Source organism: Lithobates pipiens, unplaced genomic scaffold (assembly GCF_037356315.1).
Source record: "Lithobates pipiens isolate NorthernLeopardFrog02 unplaced genomic scaffold, aLitPip1_a1.2 Scaffold_16, whole genome shotgun sequence".
NCBI lineage: Eukaryota > Metazoa > Chordata > Amphibia > Anura > Ranidae > Lithobates > Lithobates pipiens.
The window spans coordinates 326,159,257-326,175,580 of NW_027507748.1; positions in this window are offsets into that span (position 1 = coordinate 326,159,257).

A 16,324-nucleotide genomic window follows, 5' to 3' on the forward strand; every position below is an offset into this window, starting at 1 on the left:
AAAAGACACAAACATAGTAAGAAAGGTCCGTCCGTCCCCCCCCCAGGTCCGTCCGCACTCACCCCTCCACAGCTTCCTCTGCTTCTCCTCCCGGCCAATCCAAATATGTCCTGATTGGCCAGGAGGAGAAGTCAGAAGACAATAGCGACTATTAAGTGGGTGGGTTCGGGGGGCTCTCCTGTATATGCATTGAGGGTGGCTATACTGACATTTATTAAAAAAAATTTATGTTAATCATAATTTTTTTTGGAGTGTATGCAATATTTGCATCCATAATTATGGTGATTTTTAATTATTGCCATAATTTTTAATTTTTTTGTTGTTCCCCTTATAGACTTGTGGTGTCACTAAGGGGTTAAATGTGCTCCATCATATGCCTTTTAGCGCTGGTGTCCATGTTACTGAGCATGATGAGCATTTGGAGCATGTCGATCGACCCTGTGACTTACCAGATAATTGTGTCAGTTTGGGAACATATATCATAGTGAGAAAAGTGCTGAGATTAGCTGCATCCGTTGTGTTTATCAGACTCTATGGCAACACATGAGGCTATGGGGGGAGCACCGGATATTTACCACACCCCTCAGGGGGTTGATTCTGGATGCCCTGCATTCCTCTATGCGGAATCTGAGTCAATAGACTAAATGGAGGGCGGAACCTTGGACGTTAACCACTCCCCCGAGTGTCTCTGACTGCTCGGCTGATTCAAAGTGAAAGGGGAGGCCTCAAATGTTGGCCACGCCCCAGGCATGTTAATATGGCATTGAGTGGGCGTTTGTCCAGAGGATAATCACGCCCCCCCCCCGAGCATCTTTAATCCAACCAAATCACTGTGGTAAGGGGCTTTTCGGACACTGGCCATGCCCCCCGCACATTACTGTTGCTACAGACGTGGGGAGAAGTGGGTGTGTGTCTGGAAGCTAGCCAGTCCCCCTGAACATTTGTAATGCTCTTTCAGTGTTTGGAGGGAGGGTGGGGGTATGGTTGTAGCCACCCCCCCTGTATGTTCTGATGCTGTTCAGGTGGGGCTGGTTTACTAATTACAGTGCCTTGCGAAAGTATTTGGCCCCCTTGAACTTTTCAACCTTTTTCAGGCTTCAAACATAAAGATATAACATTTTTATTTTTTGTGAAGAATCACCAACAAGTGGGACACAATTGTGAAGTGGAACGAAATCTATTGGATTTTTGAAACTTTTTTAATAAAAAAATGAAAAGTGGGGCGTGCAAAATTATTCGGCCCCCTTGCGTTAATACTTTGTAGAGCCACCTTTTGCTGCGATTACAGCTGCAAGTCCCTTGGGGTATGTCTCTATCAGTTTTGCACATCGAGAGACTGAAATTCTTGCCCATTCTTCCTTGCAAAACAGCTCGAGCTTAGTGAGGTTGGATGGAGAACAGCAGTTTTCAGCTCTTCCCACAGATTCTCGATTGGATTCAGGTCTGGACTTTGACTTGGCCATTCTAACACCTGGATACGTTTATTTGTGAACCATTCCTTTGTAGATTTTGCTGTATGTTTGGGATCATTGTCTTGTTGGAAGATAAATCTCCGTCCCAGTTTCAGGTCATGGTCCTGTATTTGGCTGCATCTATCTTCCCCTCAATTTTAACCATCTTCCCTGTCCCCGCTGAAGAAAAGCAGGCCCAAACCATGATGCTGCCACCCCATGTTTGACAGTGGGGATGGTGTGTTGAGGGTGATGAGCTGTGTTGCTTTTACGCCAAACATATAGTTTTGCATTGTGGGCAAAAAGTTCGATTTTGGTTTCATCTGACCAGAGCACCTTCTTCCACATGTTTGGTGTGTCTCTTAGGTGGCTTGTGGCAAACTTTAGACGAGACTTTTTATGGATATCTTTGAGAAATGGCTTTCTTCTTGCCACTCTTCCATAAAGGCCAGATTTGTGCAGTGTACGACTGATTGTTGTCCTATGGACAGACTCTCCCACCTCAGCTGTAGTTCTCTGCAGTTCATCCAGAGTGATCATGGGCCTCTTTGCTGCATCTCTGATCAGTCTTCTCCTTGTCTGAGCTGAAAGTTTAGAGGGACGGTCAGGTCTTGGTAGATTTGCAGTGGTCTGATACTCCTTCCATTTCAAAATGATCACTTGCACAGTGCTCCTTGGGATGTTTAAAGCTTGGGAAATCTTTTTGTATCCAAATCCGGCTTTAAACTTCTCCACTAAAGTATTACGGACCTGCCTGGTGTGTTCCTTGGTCTTCATGATGCTCTCTACGCTTTCAACAGAACCCTGAGACTATCACAGAGCAGGTGCATTTATACAGAGACTTGGTTACACACAGGTGGATTCTATTTATCACCATCAGTCATTTAGGACAACATTGGATCATTCAGAGATCCTCGCTGAACTTCTGGAGTGAGTTTGCTGCACTGAAAGTAAAGGGGCTGAATAATTTTGCACGCTCCACTTTTCAGTTTTTTATTTGCTAAAAAAGTTTAAAATATCCAATAGATTTTGTTCCACTTCACAATTGTGTCCCACTTGTTGGTGATTCTTCACAAAAAATTAAAATTTTATATCTTTATGTTTGAAGCCTGAAATGTGGCAAAAGGTTGAAAAGTTCAAGGGGGCCGAATACTTTTGCAAGGCACTGTATATTAAGGTTGACTATATATATAAAAGCAAGGAGGTGTCATGAGCACAAAGAGTTCGCTGATGAAATCCCGCCCACAGGACAATACATGTGCGACAAAGGATTCCATGACGTCATTACAGCCACCTTCCTTGATTCGTGCATTTTATGTTGTTTGACTCATATCCTAGCACTGGGTTTGCAGTGCTATGTTTGTAAGTAACATTTTATTATTATTAAAGCTGGTTTTAGTTAAAACTATGTATGTCTCATTGATTTTACATGGACCATGACTGCATAAGAGACTTGCCCTATGGCTGCTGCATTATTGAAGCTGGATTTCGATCACTGGACCAGCCGTTTAACAGATTTGTATCTTATGATTTCCCCGGTGGGGACTGCTTGTATGACCTTTCTGTTGAATCAGAGATCCATACACTAAGGCCGCGTACACACGCGGGGACTGTTCGGCCAACTTTGTCCGCTGAACAGTGTTTCGGCGGACAGTCCGCCCGTGTGTGGGCTTTCAGCGGACAGTTTCAGCGAACAGTCCGCTGAACAAGGTTTTTCGGAATTTCCGAAAAACTGTCCGCTGAAACTTTGTTTCAGCGAACAGTTCCCTCGTGTGTAGGCTTGTTCGACAAACTAAGTTCCGCGCATGCTCAGAAAGGATTTACACGCCGAAAGTTATAATCTAGTGTATAGGACGTCGTATTTTTCGTCCCGTCGTACGTGCCGTTCACGTCATCGCGCACGGTTTCAGCAAACTGTTCGTTCGTCGTGTGTGGCCATGTCCGTCCATGCTAATTTTGAGCGGACTGTTTGCCGAAACTGTTTGACGGACAAAGTTGGGCGAACAGTCCCCGCGTGTGTACGCGGCCTAAGGTGAGCGGGCTGTACTTGTGGTGGTGGAAGTGCAGATAAGATCATACATGGTTTACGATTGCACCCTGGTCACCATTGAGGAATTTTCTTCCTGACTGCTGGTATTCTATTATTCTTTGACAAGGGAACAAAAAGGAAGTGCCACCTAAGTGCAATAAGTTAAGTAGGATTTTACCGACACAACAATTAATGCATTTACAGGAAGGTGAAAACAATCAGGCTGTGTGTCAGTGGTCCATAGGGAAGCCTCAGATCTGGATCCGTTTTTTTCTATGCAGAGATGGGAAACTGCAGTGGTTGTTGCTGCTCAGCCTGGAGCAGATCCTGTGGCCAGGGCCGTCTTTAATTTTGATTGGGCCCTGGGCAAACATTTTCTTGGGGCCCCCCCTCCATTCTGAGACATACAAAAAATAGCAGGTAGACTCAAAATCAGTTTACTGCAGCAGATCACGCAGTGATTGCAATTCTTTGCCAGAGGTTACAGCCTATCCTTACTGCTCGCTGGGTGGTTGCTAGAGGTTACAACACATAATTTCTGCTTGACGATTGGTTGCTAAAGGTTAATGCACATCATTACCACTTACTGATTGGCTGCTAGAGATTAAAGCAGATCACTACTGTTCGCTGATTGGTTGCTACAGGCTAATACACATCATTACCTCTCACTGAGCAGTGGAGCAATCCTAAATAATTGAGCAAGTAAAGGGGCACATTAATACACATACTACAGGAGAGGTTCAGAGACTGCAGACATACTACAGGAGACAATCAGAGACTGCGGACATACTGCAGGAGACAATCAGAGACTGCGGACATACTGCAGGAGACAATCGGAGACTGCGGACATACGGCAGGAGACAATCGGAGACTGCGGACATACGGCAGGAGACAATCAGAGACTGCGGACATACTGCAGGAGACAATCAGAGACTGGCGACATACTGCAGGAGACAGAGACCGGCGACATACTACAGGAGACAATCAGAGACTGCGAACATACTGCAAGAGACAATCAGAGACTGCGAACATACTGCAGGAGACAATCAGAGACTGCTGACATACTGCAGGAGACAATCAGAGACTGCGGACATACTGCAGGAGACAATCAGAGACTGCGGACATACTGCAGGAGACAATCAGAGACTGCGGACATACCGCAGGAGACAATCAGACTGCGGACATACCGCAGGAGACAATCAGACTGTGGACATACTGCAGGAGACAATCAAAGACTGCGGACATACTGCAGGAGACAATCAGAGACTGCAGACATACTGCAGGAGACAATCGGAGACTGCGGACATACGGCAGGAGACAATCGGAGACTGCGGACATACGGCAGGAGACAATCAGAGACTGGCGACATACTGCAGGAGACAATCGGAGACTGCGGACATACGGAAGGAGACAATCAGAGACTGCGGACATACTGCAGGAGACAATCAGAGACTGCGGACATACTGCAGGAGACAATCAGAGACTGCGGACATACTGCAGGAGACAATCAGAGACTGGCGACATACTGCAGGAGACAGAGACCGGCGACATACTACAGGAGACAATCAGAGACTGCGAACATACTGCAGGAGACAATCAGAGACTGCGGACATACTGCAGGAGACAATCAGAGACTGTGGACATACTGCAGGAGACAATCAAAGACTGCAGACATACTGCAGGAGACAATCAGTCAGAGAATAGGCGATAGTCAGAGAACTTTTAGCAACGCACAGCTTTACAGTTGAATAACACAGCTCAGGGTTTTAGCAGTCAGGCATTTTATGGGTGCAAGGACATACCTGAGCAGCCAAACACACTAGATACATTTAGAGGTATGTGGGTGGGGCTTCCATTCTCAGATCTCACTACAACTGCTGGGAGCTCCACTGATGCTTTGTAGGGGGGCCCGTGAATTGGGGCCCCGATGAAGGTTTTGCAGAGTGCACAGAGGACGCGGGAGGCTGTATTCCCGCACTAGCCAGCTGAGAGGGGGCTGGGCCGGGAGCTCCACTGACGCTCTGACCCCGCCCCGTGCAGCTTGTATTCTCGGAACAGAGCGGCTGTAGAGAGAGCCAGTGATCGGAGTGGGAGCATCAGTGGAGCTCCACTGACGCTCCCACTCCGATCACTGGCTCTCACTACAGCCACTCTGTTCTGAGCATACAGGCTGTACGGGAGCGTGGTCAGAATGTCGTGGGCGGGGGCGGGGTCAGAATGTGCTGGCTAGCACGGGAATACAGCCTCCCGTCCCGTGTCCTCTGCGCACTCTGCAAAACCTTCATTGGGGCCCCAATTCGCGGGTAGCAGTGCGGGCCCCCCTACAAACATTTGGCCCAGGGCAGGTGCCCCGTTTGCCCTACGCTAAAGACGGCCCTGCCTGTGGCCATCAGGAAGAAGTGCAGTGGTTGTTGCTGCTCAGCCTGGAGCAGATCCTGTCGCCCTCAGGAACAAGGGCAGTGGTTGTTGCTGCTCAGCCTGGAGCAGATCCTGTGGCCATCAGGAAGAAGGTTTTCCATCTCTGCATAGAAAAACGGATCCGGATCTGAGGCTTCCCGACAGACCACTGACACACAGATGAGCCTGATTTTATTCACCTTCCTCTAAGTGCATTAATTGTTGAGTCATTAAAATCCTACTTATTGCACTTAGGTGGCGCTTCCTTTTTGTTCCTTTGTCTTCCTATTACAGAGCTGGCTTCTCTCTAAGGATAGCTGCCACCACCATTTCTTTTAGGCTATCATATGGACTAATGAACTGTGACTGTGTTCTTTAGAGACATTGTCTGTTTCATGTATAGAGGTACACATATCTTTGCGCTCAGCGTTTTCTTTTTTCCTTGTATATTATATTATTTTTTGACTCTACAGCATTTCTTATATCTGGGACTTTTATGCATTTGTATAGCAGTTATATGCATTTTAGTCAATGTTTCAGTGCTGTTCAATTTTAACCATTTTGCAAAAAGGCGCAATGTAAAAATACATTGTTATGTTACAAATATTTGTTATGTATTAACTTCAAACAGGTTACGCTTTTATATTTAGTTTAAATTTAGCAGGAATTTTGTAAAATTAGCTAGGTTTTTATTTGCTAAATAAGGCGTTTTGGAGGAGGCTTCAGAGTGACTGTAAGCAACTTACAACGCAACTTAAAGTTGCCTCCAGGACAGGCGACTTTGGCTGTGACCAATCACAGAATAATCATCTCTCTGGGAGGGAGGGGTTTGCCTGGGTAAAGTAATTTCTTTTCCTGTAAAGCCGCTTCAATATAGATGGAGATCCGACTTGGAGGCAACTTCCATTGAATGCTATGGATACAAGTCACCTAGAAGTCACCTTGAAGCAGTACAGGAGGAAGAGGGGTTTGAAGATGGACGCTGCCTACACAGGGGACATCGCTGGATTCTTTTGCAGGTAAGTGTCACATAATGGGCTAGTATGCGATGCATACTAGCCTATTATGCTTTTAATTTGCAGGCTATACATGGAGCAAAAGAGGAAGTAAAACCCATCAGGGTTTACGTCCTCTTTAAAGATGCTTACATAATGCTGATAGTCTGTACAATATTTGTAGTTATTGTCTAAGAAATATTACAATTTTCTTAATAAAAGCTGCCTTGTGTCTTCCTCTTAGATTGCAACTTTAAAAGCTGCCTTACATACTATGCAGTGACAGTAAATTATCTGTGTGTATTGCCTCTGAAATTATACGTTCTAACTTTATTAATGATAAAAACTGCCTTGACTCTCCTTCTAACACTGAGACCTAATCAACCTGCTTACATACTTTCCAGTATTTGCGGCTATTGTATCTATAATAATGCATTTTCATTTTTAATTTCATCATAAGATTTTTGTTCAGGTTGAAATAAATTAGTTTGGTGTATTGCTGCTGCTTTATTTAGGCCAAACAATGATGTAGAAATAAGAGAATCTCTTAGGCCTACAAAATATTTGATACCAGAATACAGTGTTGCTGAAGATCCCAGTGAGGATTGTACTGTTATGTAACACCACATACAGTTAAAAGGCATTTTCCAAGCATGCAATTGAAATAGCTGCAAATTTTTCCCTGGCACCCTCAAAATCACAAAAAAGGAGGACCCTCTGCCACTTGTACAGTATTTGCCCATCCTTATAAACACATATACAAAATGAGTATTTTTAATGTATAATATTTTACCCCTGGGGTCTTAGAAATTAAGCTAAGAGTGTTATTGTTGCTATGGTAGATTTGAGATTTGTGACATTTCACTGTGATATCCTATGTTTAGAGGTCTATTGTTTGCTGGGATGCAGTGAGAGAAAGGAGTGAATATGGTAGGTACTGAGCTGTCAAATTGAGGACAGCTGACCATGTGTGCTTAGGATGTGGGTTACCTAAATACTGAGTAGGGAGCACAGTGCTGGGAATCTCAGAGAAAAAGATTGGGGGATTATTTGTCATGGAAAAATAGAAAAAGAAACTGCGCTACGGTAAATAAACACCCTCAAGGTGCATAAATAGCTGGAAAAATAGGCCTTCTATGAAGACCTATTGGAAGCTGCAACTCTGCTGTATAACATAACAACAGTAAGAGTAAATAGGTAAATAAAAGAGTTGCGCTAAACCAGTGACACAAATTAATTAAATTATGTGCAAATACCCCAAATTGTACTGACAATATTGGAAGGAAACAGTGCGATATTGCGTGACAACAAATATGTGAAAATATTGAACACAAACCCATACATATATGTGCTATATGAATCATATAATAAAAAAAATACGTGAAAAAGATAAGTGACCAAAGAAGCCAAAATGAATGGCCTTAAAAATGATAAAAAGTCAATGTGATAACACAAATGGCCTGCACCCGTGCAAAACTGAATTGGAAAATCAATAAATTAAATATATAAAGTCCATCCATAGGTGAATCAAATCTTCAAAATGTGAGCTGTGTTCAATCCATCACCAGTGTATAAAGATTTACTTCTTACCAGAAGTCTACGACCCCCCGTTACAGAGGATCAAAGAAGGCTTGTAATAAAAATGTATCTCTCCTGGACCATCAGACAATCCTGCTGATCTCTTTAATGCACAGCCTCCAAAGCGTAAATAAAAAGTACCCAGCGTTCTTCGAACCACCTCTCATGAACCAAAACTCATCGGTATATAACCATGGCATGAAAGAGATAAAAGGCTCCAATATTGTAAAACCCACAATTTATTTCAAATAAAAAACAGCAATTGCACTTACAACAAATGAAGAGCCTTAAGTCTGGTGCGCCGGGCCAGAACACACACGGACAAACCCATCCTTCCCAGATCTCCAAACACGAGGTGACGTCAGCGCGTCGCTCCACCCTACGAGTTTCGGAATAGATTACGTCATCCAGGGGCACCCATTTGTCATGGGTTTGTTTGGCCTCTTCATCAGGGAGAAGCCAATTATGGTGGCTGCTTAAATGTCAAGGTGGTCAAACAGACACTTTGGCTCAAGATTTTTTTGGTAGGATCATCCTAAGTGACACAAAGTCTGAAAGTGGCCTAACTATATGATGTCTTCCTGCATTAGAAACATTGGAACTGGGTTACCCAGCGATCAAACCCAGGGGCAGTTTTAAGGCTACTAGAACAGTTCAAATGTATGGACAAGTTTTCAATTTCTGCTATTATATGAATAAAGTGTCCTACTGGTAGAATCATGGCATTCTGTATGCCTTTGTGTGTGTTGTGTGCCACAACCATCATTATATAGACACAATTGTAACAAACCATTAACAAACATGCATGTAATCAGAAAAAACATAGGAACAAACAATCTTTTCTTTAAAAAAAACAAACCAAAACCTGAATTTGTGAACAATCCTGAACCTGAATGGGACTGACAATAACATTGGTAGGATTGGTTAAACATCCTAACCCACAAAAGGAAAAGCATGTTTACCATCCTGTAGCCTTATGAGTTTATGTGAAATCTCCATTAATACCTGTACAATATTGTAATTAGAAATATTTTCTATTAGATTTAAATATATATTTAAAGTATTGAGTGTTTGTGTTGGTGTTACTGTAATTGGTTCAACTTCAAAGCTTGGCCTTTTGTTTTCCCTGATAACATCTCACCTGGGAAGTAAACAACAGCTTTCGTTGACTCATCCAATCAGGCTGTTCCCAATATACATTGACTAGGTACAGTGACCAATTAGGGAGAATATATCAGCCACACTACAGAAAGTAGGGGGGGGGGGGATATAATGCTTTGTGAGCAAGCCAAGTCACTCTGGTGTGGGAGCACACGGCAGTCACCATGGGCTGACCTGAAGTTAACAGGTAATCTAACTCTGAACTTGCACCTTATATTGTATTGTAAATACGATTCTGTGAGTAGTGATGGCCGAACGGTTCGCCCGGCGGTCGTTTCGCGGCGAATTTCCGACATTCGCGGTCCGCACGTTCGAACGCCTTTTTCCGTCGTTCGCCGCGGCGGACTTACGTGTTTAATGTATACAAGAACTTTAACCTTTGGTGACACGTTTATCATGTGATACAGGACAGCCAATTGAGACATGACAGCACATGGACACTTGTACATTCCCCCTAACCTATAAATACACCCGATCCGGTGGCCATTTTACATTCTTTCTTCTGTTACGATAGGGACAGGTTCCTGTGTGGAGTAGGGAGAGATAAACCACTAGCTATTTGGTACACAAAAGTTCTTTTCAGGACTGGTATAGGTGTTAGGTGTTGATAGGTTTGCTGTGCTGCTGATTCTTGCAGCAGCCTGAGTGTCTTTTGTTAGTTTAGAGAAAGGGAAAGGACGGTGTATGCTACAGGGACAGCCAGATTAGTCTTTCATCATCATCATCATCATCATCATCATTAGCTGTTACTATCAAGGTCCACAAAAGAGCTGTTCCAGTAACCACTAATCGTTCTCTTTTTTTGCCAATTTGTATAGGGACAGGAAGGAAGCAGTGTTGTCAGGCAGTGAGGGTAATTTTAAAGACTTGCTGTTATTATTAGTTCCACAAAGGTTCTTTTCAGGACTGGTATCAGTGGTACAGTAATAGGCTTGTACATGTATAATATTCTTTCTTCCAAATATAGAAAGGATATTATACTTGACTGCTGCCCTTCTGCTGCAGTCTGCTAAACATTCACAACTCACTTGTTCCACAAAAGTTCTTATAAGGACTGGTAACTTGGTATAGGGTGCTACGGTACATAGGCTTGAGTGCGGTACAGTCTGCTGTTCTGTAAGGACCGCTATCGGTCCACAATAGATAGGGTTGACGTGCACCACTGCTGACCGCTGCCCTATACTGCAGCAGTCCTTCAGCGGTATAGGGACTGACGTACAGTCTGCTAATCACTAACACACAACCTGCTTGTTCCACAAAAGTTCTTATAAGGACTGGTAACTTGGTATAGGGTGCTACGGTACATAGGCTTGAGTGCGGTACAGTCTGCTGTTCTGTAAGGACCGCTATCGGTCCACAATAGATAGGGTTGACGTGCACCACTGCTGACCGCTGCCCTATACTGCAGCAGTCCTTCAGCGGTATAGGGACTGACGTACAGTCTGCTAAACACTAATACACAACCTGCTTGGTCCACAAAAGTTCTTATAAGGACTGGTAACTTGGTATAGGGTGCTACGGTACATAGGCTTGAGTGCGGTACAGTCTGCTGTTCTGTAAGGACCGCTATCGGTCCACAATAGATAGGGTTGACGTGCACCACTGCTGACCGCTGCCCTATACTGCAGCAGTCCTTCAGCGGTATAGGGACTGACGTACAGTCTGCTAAACACTAATACACAACCTGCTTGGTCCACAAAAGTTCTTATAAGGACTGGTAACTTGGTATAGGGTGCTACGGTACATAGGCTTGAGTGCGGTACAGTCTGCTGTTCTGTAAGGACCGCTATCGGTCCACAATAGATAGGGTTGACGTGCACCACTGCTGACCGCTCACCTATACTGCAGCAGTCCTTCAGCGGTATAGGGACTGACGTACAGTCTGCTAATCACTAACACACAACCTGCTTGTTCCACAAAAGTTCTTATAAGGACTGGTAACTTGGTATAGGGTGCTACGGTACATAGGCTTGAGTGCGGTACAGTCTGCTGTTCTGTAAGGACCGCTATCGGTCCACAATAGATAGGGTTGACGTGCACCACTGCTGACCGCTGCCCTATACTGCAGCAGTCCTTCAGCGGTATAGGGACTGACGTACAGTCTGCTAAACACTAATACACAACCTGCTTGGTCCACAAAAGTTCTTATAAGGACTGGTAACTTGGTATAGGGTGCTACGGTACATAGGCTTGAGTGCGGTACAGTCTGCTGTTCTGTAAGGACCGCTATCGGTCCACAATAGATAGGGTTGACGTGCACCACTGCTGACCGCTGCCCTATACTGCAGCAGTCCTTCAGCGGTATAGGGACTGACGTACAGTCTGCTAAACACTAATACACAACCTGCTTGGTCCACAAAAGTTCTTATAAGGACTGGTAACTTGGTATAGGGTGCTACGGTACATAGGCTTGAGTGCGGTACAGTCTGCTGTTCTGTAAGGACCGCTATCGGTCCACAATAGATAGGGTTGACGTGCACCACTGCTGACCGCTGCCCTATACTGCAGCAGTCCTTCAGCGGTATAGGGACTGACGTACAGTCTGCTAAACACTAATACACAACCTGCTTGGTCCACAAAAGTTCTTATAAGGACTGGTAACTTGGTATAGGGTGCTACGGTACATAGGCTTGAGTGCGGTACAGTCTGCTGTTCTGTAAGGACCGCTATCGGTCCACAATAGATAGGGTTGACGTGCACCACTGCTGACCGCTCACCTATACTGCAGCAGTCCTTCAGCGGTATAGGGACTGACGTACAGTCTGCTAATCACTAACACACAACCTGCTTGTTCCACAAAAGTTCTTATAAGGACTGGTAACTTGGTATAGGGTGCTACGGTACATAGGCTTGAGTGCGGTACAGTCTGCTGTTCTGTAAGGACCGCTATCGGTCCACAATAGATAGGGTTGACGTGCACCACTGCTGACCGCTGCCCTATACTGCAGCAGTCCTTCAGCGGTATAGGGACTGACGTACAGTCTGCTAAACACTAATACACAACCTGCTTGGTCCACAAAAGTTCTTATAAGGACTGGTAACTTGGTATAGGGTGCTACGGTACATAGGCTTGAGTGCGGTACAGTCTGCTGTTCTGTAAGGACCGCTATCGGTCCACAATAGATAGGGTTGACGTGCACCACTGCTGACCGCTCACCTATACTGCAGCAGTCCTTCAGCGGTATAGGGACTGACGTACAGTCTGCTAATCACTAACACACAACCTGCTTGTTCCACAAAAGTTCTTATAAGGACTGGTAACTTGGTATAGGGTGCTACGGTACATAGGCTTGAGTGCGGTACAGTCTGCTGTTCTGTAAGGACCGCTATCGGTCCACAATAGATAGGGTTGACGTGCACCACTGCTGACCGCTGCCCTATACTGCAGCAGTCCTTCAGCGGTATAGGGACTGACGTACAGTCTGCTAAACACTAATACACAACCTGCTTGGTCCACAAAAGTTCTTATAAGGACTGGTAACTTGGTATAGGGTGCTACGGTACATAGGCTTGAGTGCGGTACAGTCTGCTGTTCTGTAAGGACCGCTATCGGTCCACAATAGATAGGGTTGACGTGCACCACTGCTGACCGCTCACCTATACTGCAGCAGTCCTTCAGCGGTATAGGGACTGACGTACAGTCTGCTAATCACTAACACACAACCTGCTTGTTCCACAAAAGTTCTTATAAGGACTGGTAACTTGGTATAGGGTGCTACGGTACATAGGCTTGAGTGCGGTACAGTCTGCTGTTCTGTAAGGACCGCTATCGGTCCACAATAGATAGGGTTGACGTGCACCACTGCTGACCGCTGCCCTATACTGCAGCAGTCCTTCAGCGGTATAGGGACTGACGTACAGTCTGCTAAACACTAATACACAACCTGCTTGGTCCACAAAAGTTCTTATAAGGACTGGTAACTTGGTATAGGGTGCTACGGTACATAGGCTTGAGTGCGGTACAGTCTGCTGTTCTGTAAGGACCGCTATCGGTCCACAATAGATAGGGTTGACGTGCACCACTGCTGACCGCTGCCCTATACTGCAGCAGTCCTTCAGCGGTATAGGGACTGACGTACAGTCTGCTAAACACTAATACACAACCTGCTTGGTCCACAAAAGTTCTTATAAGGACTGGTAACTTGGTATAGGGTGCTACGGTACATAGGCTTGAGTGCGGTACAGTCTGCTGTTCTGTAAGGACCGCTATCGGTCCACAATAGATAGGGTTGACGTGCACCACTGCTGACCGCTGCCCTATACTGCAGCAGTCCTTCAGCGGTATAGGGACTGACGTACAGTCTGCTAAACACTAATACACAACCTGCTTGGTCCACAAAAGTTCTTATAAGGACTGGTAACTTGGTATAGGGTGCTACGGTACATAGGCTTGAGTGCGGTACAGTCTGCTGTTCTGTAAGGACCGCTATCGGTCCACAATAGATAGGGTTGACGTGCACCACTGCTGACCGCTCACCTATACTGCAGCAGTCCTTCAGCGGTATAGGGACTGACGTACAGTCTGCTAATCACTAACACACAACCTGCTTGTTCCACAAAAGTTCTTATAAGGACTGGTAACTTGGTATAGGGTGCTACGGTACATAGGCTTGAGTGCGGTACAGTCTGCTGTTCTGTAAGGACCGCTATCGGTCCACAATAGATAGGGTTGACGTGCACCACTGCTGACCGCTGCCCTATACTGCAGCAGTCCTTCAGCGGTATAGGGACTGACGTACAGTCTGCTAAACACTAATACACAACCTGCTTGGTCCACAAAAGTTCTTATAAGGACTGGTAACTTGGTATAGGGTGCTACGGTACATAGGCTTGAGTGCGGTACAGTCTGCTGTTCTGTAAGGACCGCTATCGGTCCACAATAGATAGGGTTGACGTGCACCACTGCTGACCGCTCACCTATACTGCAGCAGTCCTTCAGCGGTATAGGGACTGACGTACAGTCTGCTAATCACTAACACACAACCTGCTTGTTCCACAAAAGTTCTTATAAGGACTGGTAACTTGGTATAGGGTGCTACGGTACATAGGCTTGAGTGCGGTACAGTCTGCTGTTCTGTAAGGACCGCTATCGGTCCACAATAGATAGGGTTGACGTGCACCACTGCTGACCGCTGCCCTATACTGCAGCAGTCCTTCAGCGGTATAGGGACTGACGTACAGTCTGCTAAACACTAATACACAACCTGCTTGGTCCACAAAAGTTCTTATAAGGACTGGTAACTTGGTATAGGGTGCTACGGTACATAGGCTTGAGTGCGGTACAGTCTGCTGTTCTGTAAGGACCGCTATCGGTCCACAATAGATAGGGTTGACGTGCACCACTGCTGACCGCTCACCTATACTGCAGCAGTCCTTCAGCGGTATAGGGACTGACGTACAGTCTGCTAATCACTAACACACAACCTGCTTGTTCCACAAAAGTTCTTATAAGGACTGGTAACTTGGTATAGGGTGCTACGGTACATAGGCTTGAGTGCGGTACAGTCTGCTGTTCTGTAAGGACCGCTATCGGTCCACAATAGATAGGGTTGACGTGCACCACTGCTGACCGCTGCCCTATACTGCAGCAGTCCTTCATCGGTATAGGGACTAAGAGTTTTGTCACAGGGTCATTTAAAAAATGACAGGCAGAGGAAGAGGCAGGCCCTTCCGCAGGGGTGGTAGGGGTAGGGCAGGAGCAACAGGCTTGAGCCAAAGTGGGAAGTTGCAGAAGGTGCGTTCAATTACTTTAAAGGATGCACCAGACTTGGTTGAGTGGCTCGCTCAGCCTTACTCTTCTGCACCCTCCTCATCCTCTCGATCTGCACCCTCTTCTTCACTCTCTGCTATGTGCACCCCCAAAGACACTACCACCAACAACACGACCACCACCACCACCACCACATACCTTCCGCTTGAGTCACTGGAATTATTTTCCGATCCATATCAAGAGGACATTTCTGATGCGCAGCCACTCTTGGTATTGGATCAGGAAGAGGAGGTAGCAACAAGCGCTACTCAGCAGTCTGACGCCAGTACCCAGATCAGCCCAAGGAGGAGGTTGGTCCCCGGTGTTGCTGCCTACTCCGAGATCTCTACTTATAGCGGTGGGGAAGGTGACGTTGATGATGACGTGTCTAGTGATGTCACGTGGGTGCCCACAAGAGAGGAAGAGGAGGGGAGTTCAGAGGGAGATATGGACCAGCAGATAGGGAGGAGAAGCAGCAATGACTTACATTGCACAGCAGGGACAAAGCAGACTGCAAATGTATCAGGAGCGAGTCATCGACCATGTACGGTCACATCTGGCGCTCCCAGGACACCGGCACATGGCTCCGCAGTGTGGGCTTTTTTTAACGTGTCCGCTGCTGACAATAGCGTTGCCATCTGCAATCTTTGCAGTCAACGCGTTAGTCGCGGTAAGCCCAATACTCACCTAGGGACGACCGCCTTAAGAAGGCACATGAGCAGCCATCACCGAGCCCAGTGGGAGCAACGGAACACACAAAGCCACACTGCAGGCTCTCACCGTCCAGCCTCGTCTTCTACTTCTCCTTCTCCTCTCTCCTCACAATTGTCCTCCACTCCACCTTCCATCACGCCAAGCTCACATTTTTCTGCAAAAAGGCAGGCTTCCGTGGGCCTAATGTTTGAGCGTAAAAAAATGATGACGCCGGATAACCCTCTTGCCCAACGGTTGGCGGCTGGCTTGT